Raw genomic sequence first — 8,600 nt, forward strand, 5'->3', positions numbered from 1 at the left:
CCGCTCACCCAAAGCCGTGATGCAGGAGTCGGAGCTCCCCTCCGCACTCCCACCGTCCACGGCGTGCTCCCTCGTGGTGGGCACTGTCGCCGGCTCTCGCACCTGGTTTGACGTGTTGGGCTCAATCTCCGAGACGTTCCTCTTCTCAGCCGCGGGGCTTTGCTCCGGCTCGTGGATCGCAGTGGGAAATGGCTCTCCGTCATCGGTGGGCTCAGGCTTATGCTCCGTACCACGGGGAGATGGTGGGCTGGGCTCAGGGTCCTGAGTGGGGCTGGGGTTGGATCATCAAACAAACAATATAATTCATATTCTCAAGGATTAAAGATTAAACCGAAAAAAATAAAAATGATTGCACAGCCATCAATTAGGTGGTGATATGCACTCAGCATGTAAACGACCATTGAACAAAAGAAGAAGAAAGAAACAGCATGGCGTATTCCAGAAAGCACGGTTAACTTACCGTCAGCTAAACCCTGAACTTTCCAAGAGGGTCTGGCTGCAGCCTTGCAGTTGCACTCTCAGACACTTGCGCTTCCGCTACGTCACTTGCAGTCTTTATTTTTTATTTTGTTCTATTTTTTTATTACTTTTTGTTGATTACAACTAATTTAGTACTATAACATACAGGGTCTCTCGTTAAGAGTTTTCCTATAACAGAATGAGAAAACAGAAGCGTTTCCCATATATACTTTGAGTCAACAACAAGACATATGGGCTACTGAATTGTCTTTATTATCTTAGTCCAGTTATTATGCCACATTAAGCGTTTTGTTTTATGGGAGGACAAGTGAAAGTTTGCGCATTGTGTTCATGGCCATCTGCTTGCCTTGTAGTACATTAATAACTATATATCGAATTTGATCTTTTACTGGGGTAAAGTTGTCAAAACATCTACTCCTCATATTCTTAGAAATGACAGTATCCAGATAAGTGACTTTATCTTTCACTGGGATTTTTATTTATTCACTTTTAATAAATAAATAAACAAACAAATGTCCTCAAACGAATTCAATACTTTATAAATGTCTAAAAACTAAACAAAGGTCTCACCTGAAATCAAATCTGACAAAGCAACAATGTCTAACAGTATTAATATTTGAAATGTGCCCAGCAAAAAACAGACTGGGATCTATTATAGCATCTTGTACATTCTTAAGACACTAAAAACAAAGGTGTAAAGGTTATAATTATTATTAAGACATATTGGGGTTGGAAGCAGCATAAGGCTTTGAGTAACTGTAGGGGAGAGAGGCATTCATAATACTTTCTATTAAAAATTTCAAAAGGAAAAGATTAATTTAGCAAACCACTCCTGGAAATGTGTTGAGTTTAAGAAGATTCAGTAACCTTGTCCAAATAACTTCCTCCAAATAACTGTTCCAAATAACAACAGTCTGCAGAGCCGTATAATAATCTCAACCACGAGCACCATGTTTTACCTTTAAGCACACTGTATGAAAACAAATAATTACATTGGCTGATGTATAACTAGGAATTAATGAATCAGATTAATAATTGATGCGCAGTAATAATATTAACAATCAAGAAATACATAAAGAATACAAAATACATTTACTTTGAGAACACACTTGTGGTACAGAATTGTTACGGCAGCAACTTACTTTTTTTCCCCCATTTATTGATTGAAAGCTCTCCTGTCTCCTTGTTGAGAGAAATCGGGAGTAAACTGTTACTTTAGTTCTAGAATAAATTTGAACATGCATTAATTCATCTCACTCACTCACAAAAAATCAGATTTAGTTTTCCTCAAAATTAATAAAAACAGTTAAAAGCAACTCAGAATATGACTCATGACTCCAATAATTAAATATGTTAAATAATACAAATATCCTTTATGTATTTAATCCCATTTTATATGAATCAGATTAATAATTGATGCGCAGTAATAATATTAACAATCAAGAAATACATAAAGAATACAAAATACATTTACTTTGAGAACACACTTGTGGTACAGAATTGTTACGGCAGCAACATATTGACAGGACCGACACTGTTCAAGTGTTTCAAGATCTCATTCTGTTATACAATAAGAACAAGCAGTGCACATTGATTTCTGTCATTGTTTTCTGCAAGAGTATAATGAGAGAATCTACAACAGAATATGTGATTGTGCATGACATGCCACTCCCACTTCTGATGTGAACACTCATTTGTTAACATGGGTGCTGGAAAATATGGGCTGCTCAGATGCCGCTGACACTTGCTGTGCGCAACAGGACCTTCAGTATGACACTTTTCCTTCTATATTGGAGCTTGATGGCTTTTGTTCCTGCAAAATTTGAAATAGACTGTAGACAGGGCAATTATTGAAGTTATTAAAGTTAAAAGACAAACACAGATTAATAATGTCTTTATCCAGTTTGACTGTGTTTCTGGTACTTGGTTTTCTTCTTCAGTAGATTGGTTTCCAGTTTCTACTGTTGATTCTGCAACAAAACAAGTTCATAAAAAAAAAAACAGCATTACTACACTGTGATAAAGACAACAGATCCATCATTTATACTCTATACAGCAGCATTTAGACTAATTTTTTTTAAACTTCAATAAATTATTTTACACACCATTAATGAAGAGCCATACAGTCTCCTGATTAGAATAAGATGAGTGTGTGATGAAGCAGTTGAATTCTCCTTCATCAGCATGAGTGAGATTGCTGAGTTTGATGGAGAAGTTTCCTCTCTCATACTCCTCTGGGAAAGTTTGCGCTCTGTTCTTGTAACGTGGGTCCTGTGTCTCTAATGAATCTTTACCTTCAATTAAATCATAAATAGTCTCACTGTCTTTGTCTCTCCAAAGCACATGCATGTCTTGAGGTTTAAGATCATGTTGAATTGAAGAACACGGCAGGACAACAGAACTGCCAGTAAAACCGACTACTCTGACATCCAGAGACACTGAAATGACAGAAACTGTAATTGTAAACACACAATCTGACATTTATACATGTGACATGAATTTATCATTCAAATTTAGTTCAGATGCTCACCTTTGTTTATCAGCACTGCAAACACACAGATGAAACACCAACTGCAGAAGCAGAAGAAAAAAACAAAAACAAGTTTAACTTCCTCAACCAGTAGATCATGACATTGTTTGAGATGAGCAGAACTGATCACAAGTGATCATGCCAATTAGAAAAGCTCGCTGACTTGCTGAAATGTCAATATTCTCACAACACTAAAGGCATAATGGGAAGCGACTGCCGATAATAACGCACATCGGCTTGCTGACAAACTTAACACACATCAGCTTAGAACAATAACACAATGTAACAAAAATCTGTTTCACTTCATTTTTTAATGTTTCTTCTGTAATTATGTTTTGCTAATTATTATTGGACTATTTATTTATTTAGTAGCATCAATATGTTGGTAAATATTTAGGTCAGGTACATTTAAGAGCATCTTTCATTAATTATAAAACATTGGTATAGTACAGAAAAGTTTTTGTGTTAATACTGCATGTTTTTTTAAAGATATTTTGCTTTTGCAAGGTTGTGAACATTCTAGAAGTTTCTGTAACATTCTAGAATATTATGTAATAATCTAGTGCTTTTTGGAACATTCCAGAACATTGTAGGACTAGTCATAAAAAAGACAAATCATCCAACATATACTTCTGAAGTTTTGGAAGACCCACTTTTGGAAACTGTTTATGTTAAATTGTTGTTAGCTCAGTATTTTGCATGTGCCATGCAATTTTTATGCATGAGTAATAACAGATTAGCTTGTAAAAGTTGTCAACATATATTTTGTAGTTTGTAGTTAATGATACACAAAAAAAAAATTGACCAAATGTGATTTTCATATGCAGCATGTCAAACTTCACAAAGAAACAATTAAAAATAAAGGCAAAACAAAACTTGTAAATATGCAAAATGTTTATACAAAAATGTATACATTTGCCAGCTGTAAATTGTCACTAAATTGTCCAAATGCACCAATTCGCAACCAAATTAACAAAATTTACAATTTCGCTTAACAATATACAAGATGTTGCATAATTATCCTGTAGATGTTGTAGAAACTGTAAACATGATTTAGCAGTAAATGTTGTTGTGCATAAAGGAGCAGTTTCACCCATCATATGTATTGGTACAATATCATCTTAAATGCACTATAAGACTCAGTCAATCAAACTACTATCAAATAAAAATAACTGCACATGCACCGGGACTAGGCCTGTCTCAATAATCAATATATCGACTTATCAATATATGTACATGAACTCAATAATTTTTGGTGACGCAATATATATGTCACCATGTTTTGTACATTCCACTTGCACCTGAGTCTTTTGCAGCTTCTCGTACATAACATGGTGTAGTCATGAGGTGCTCGTTCAAATTTAAAAAATGCTTCTACAAAAAATTTCATCTGCAGATATGGTCTTGTTTAGGGATCTGTGCCTTTGTGCATCTGACTGCTAAGTAGTCATTGTGTTTGTCAGCAATAGTGTGCACCCTTAACTTACAGAGAAAAGGTCAGGGAAAAATCTGTAGATGGAAAAATCTCCATAAAAGTTTTTTGTGCATTTTTCTTTTTTTCTACTTGTTACTTTGCATTTTTTGTTAGAAAATGTTTATTTACTATTTATTCAAGTTTTTTAAGGTATCTAATATTTTGATACCTAATTTCTATGATCTAAATATTCTTAAAAGTTAAAAGTTGTCATTTGGAAGTGTGTTGGCCTTCTTGCATTATTATGCTGTTACATTATGATTATATATTCAGTGGCATAAAATGGTCTTTAAAATTACAATAATATCGCTTATCGCAATTATTTCTGGGGCAATTTATCGCACAACAAAAAGTTGTTATCGTGACAGGCCTAACCGGGACACAAAAAGACAATACAACACGCTAATGCTAATGGCTAAATCAGAATAATCGCTTCAGCTATTTCTCTGGGTATTAACCTGTAACTAGTTAAGTAATCAACCCATAATCAATGTATTAATGATGTTGACAGGGGCTGTCTATTAATGCTAGTCCAAGTAATGAACAAAACAAATCAGGCCAAATACTAAAGCGAGCGCAAACCTGAGCACTTTTTTTTTTTCATGTATCGCGGCAAGTCAGAACGGAAAGTACGGCTGTGATGGAAGTACGACTAGTTTTGTAAAAACAGAATTTCGTTAATAAATCACGAACATACCCGATGATCATGGTGCTCCGATATAATTAATATATATTTTACATAAATAACGAAATAACACTTAAATAATACAGCATATGTTAAACTCTAAACCTGAACACATTTCCGGGTTCTCTGTATGACTTCCGCAGTCGTCATATCCAGGTTAAGAGGGGATACAAAAGGCGCTACTGGGCATGCGCACATCAATACAGCGTAATTTTTGTCACACTATACAACAATAATTACTATTTTTGCATTATTGTAAGGGGTAGGTTTAGGGTTGGGGTAGGTGGTCCGTGTACAGTCCGTGTACTTTTGCGTCCATTCGATTTTCGTTTTTTAACCATGACGAAAAAAAAAATAAAAAAGGATGGTAATTGTATTTTTAAATGCTATGCTGAAAACCAAAATTGAAATTAGAACCGTACACACAAAATGCTGCCCGAAAAAGTAAAATATTGACTTCTTTTCAGATTTAGTAATGCTTCTCAATCAGGGTAAATCCGTGTATCATTCGATCATTCGTTTTTTTTTTTTTTAATATTGAACGTAGAAAAATTAGAAAATGGCTCCTTTTTCGTTTTTTCGTTTTTTGTTTTCCAAAAAACGAAAAACGAGAATTCAGCTTAAATTTTTGTTTTTCCTTCATGGGTGGAAAAATGAATAAACAGCTGCAGGGGCAAGTTCAAGCTCAAACCGGTGCACAAGGTTTTGCTACGGTTTCCGGTTTGAACGACATGTTTCCTGGAAACGGCATGCAACGGGGTTTGAGATATATTTTCTCTTGTTTGGTGGGTGTGTCAAAAATGTCAGCCCAATCAGCAGCAACATGTATATAAACCACGTGGTATTAAAGAGACAGCTCGCACAATGTAATTAACATCAAAATAAATTCACAAGAGCAAGTATATTGTTTGCACATGTTTATTTACATTAAAGGCAAAATAACTGAAATAATAAGAGCACATGTATAGATCTGGAACTTCTTTAAGTCTGTCTAAATATCATTTAGTAATTGCAAATTAGGAACCACAGTTTCCACAAATCCCTTCACACGAATCGGGATGTTCTCTTTTATTCTGGACAGCAAGGGCAGTGACTGTTACATCGAGCGTGTTTTGCAGTATCAAACACGTATTTATACCGATTTCATCAGACTCCAAAAATTCTTCAAGAAGAACACAAAGAATGGCCTTCTCAGCTGCCATAGTTGCAACTCTTGCGTCATCAGAACAGGGTGTTCAACGCATCACCGTTTCTGTGTTTTTTAAACGGAAACGGTGGTGCGTTGAACACTCTGTTCTGATGACGGAAGAGTTGCAACTATGGCAGCTGAGAAAGCCATTCTTTGTGTTCTTTTTGAAGAATTTTCAAATTCAGATTAGTCAAATCGGAGCTCCTTCAGCACGAGTTTTTAATTCTGTCAGACAGAATAAGAGTCAGTACGAGTGCGGCGCTGAATATTGCTCTTTAATAAAATGTTGTCTGAAACCACCATTCACTGTTAACTACGCATAACATTTGAAGCAGGAATATTGCTAGGCACGTACATAATTCGTGCTGCTGCGACTTGCAAGCGAACTATACTATATGCTGACAGATTATTTCTAGGATATACCATTGTATGAATATTGTGTGTATTTGTTATTGTATATTGTAATTTATAATTGAATATTGTTTGTATTTGTATTTGTGTAAATGTTACTGCAGGAAGTGAAAAATGCATACTGTTTTACACAGAATTACACAAAAATCTTCAAGAACATTAGATGTTATTGTATGTTGCTTTTGATGATCATGTTCTGCAGAGTTCAGCTCCAAAACATGTGCCTGGACATAGTGATCCTGAAAACCTTGCTTATAGCTGGTTCAGGTGTGTTTAATTAGGGTAGATGAACTTTGCATTAAATGCACAAACCAGTGTGAATAAACAATATCTTAAACTGTTTTTAACTGATTTGTGCACAGATCCTTTGAAACAGAACATACAGTAAATCTTTTGAAACTTTTCACTGGTTTGCATTTTTACAATTTTTATTCAAAACTTCGTATAACATTGATTAATAATATAATCATTACTAAAACAACTAAACATTTTAGGTCTACTGACAACAGAGGGAGCTAAATAAATTACAAAGTTGTAATATTACTATGAATCATGTTTCAATCTCGTAGGGTTTCTACATCATTAATCTGTAAAAAAAATAGAAATATGTAAAAACAATGCTTGTCCCCAAACACACTGCTTGCATACAGACAATTGGCCTACTCACTTAACCCTTCAAGACCATGCTGCTGAACCAGCTTCACCAGCTCTATTATGCTTGTCCACCAGCTCTAAACCATCATTAACCAGCATAAACAAGTCTGGGCCAGCATGGAATTCATGCTGGTTTATGCTGGAATTTTCAGCAGGGTAGAAAGTGAAGTTTGTGAACAAATTTTGAAGTAGGCTTGCTTGAGGAAGCCCGGATGGAGAGTTTTAAGTAGTTGTACAGCTTGAAGTGTGAAGCTTGTTCTTGTACACAGATATGGCCTATTCATGTCAGTACAAATTACATTCTGTTCATTTATTTGTCATTTAAACTGATGTCAACAGAAAGAAAAAATTACAGACTGAAAAGATTTCTTACCCTGTTTTAACCCTCTAGTAGACAGCATTAAGTATTTTGGCCTTCATTGCTCCAATAACGCAAGTCAATGGGATTTAAACAGTCTAACCAGTTAGAAAAGAGTCAGACCAGTCTGAAGGTCTGAGCCGAGTTTGGTGAAACATTAAAGCTCTAGACGGAGTCAATTACTCTCTCATGATAATAATTAATAGTTGGCTTGCAAGCCAACATAATAAAGAGAAACATCAACCAATTTAGCATGTAATAAAACATCTCAGGTTACGTATGTAACCATGGTTCCCTGAGTAGGGAATGAGACACTGCGTCCTCTAGGGCAGGGGTTTTCAACCTGTGGGGCGCGCCAGCACCTGTCAAGGGGGACGTGAGCATCAGTTAATTCAGAGACGTTCCCTTGAGGATTTATGAATATGAGTTAACAAATCTTTAGCCATCCACTAGGGGGCAATCTGACTCCCACTGCTAGTCGACAGTTAGAGCAGAGTTGGCTCGAGTATCAGTCATGCTCAGTGTTGCCAATTCCGCGGTTTTCCCGCGGAATTGGGCTACTTTAACACTGTTGCCGCATTTTGTAGTTTTGGGCTAGTTTTGAGTAGCAATTAGGCAGTTTTTGTTGTGAAAACCTGGCAACCCTGGCGCGAGTGAAATTAGACAAAGTTGGGGGGGCGCATGTCCTAAAAGGTTGAAAACCCCTGCTCTAGGGGTTGCTATGGGGAACGCCTTGTCGTGACCCGTGTCTGAAGCATACTTTGAAAAAACACCAACAACACGTTGGCCGGCGACAGCCCATGACATCACTACCGGTGC

The 8,600-nt window shown here is 36.2% G+C and overlaps 1 long non-coding RNA gene across 1 annotated transcript; it reads right to left on the bottom strand.

Moving 5' to 3' along the window:
• Positions 1-1,886: 1,886 nt before the first annotated feature.
• On the bottom strand, positions 1,887-3,046 carry LOC107704542 (uncharacterized). Its single transcript, XR_001635971.1, has 3 exons — positions 3,011-3,046; positions 2,586-2,918; positions 1,887-2,450 (listed from the first exon to the last, which is right to left on the bottom strand). It is a non-coding gene; the product is annotated as an uncharacterized LOC107704542 (long non-coding RNA).
• Positions 3,047-8,600: the final 5,554 nt, after the last annotated feature.

This window comes from Sinocyclocheilus anshuiensis, unplaced genomic scaffold (assembly GCF_001515605.1).
Source record: "Sinocyclocheilus anshuiensis isolate Anshui unplaced genomic scaffold, SAMN03320099.WGS_v1.1 scaffold2038, whole genome shotgun sequence".
Taxonomy (NCBI): Eukaryota; Metazoa; Chordata; class Actinopteri; order Cypriniformes; family Cyprinidae; genus Sinocyclocheilus; species Sinocyclocheilus anshuiensis.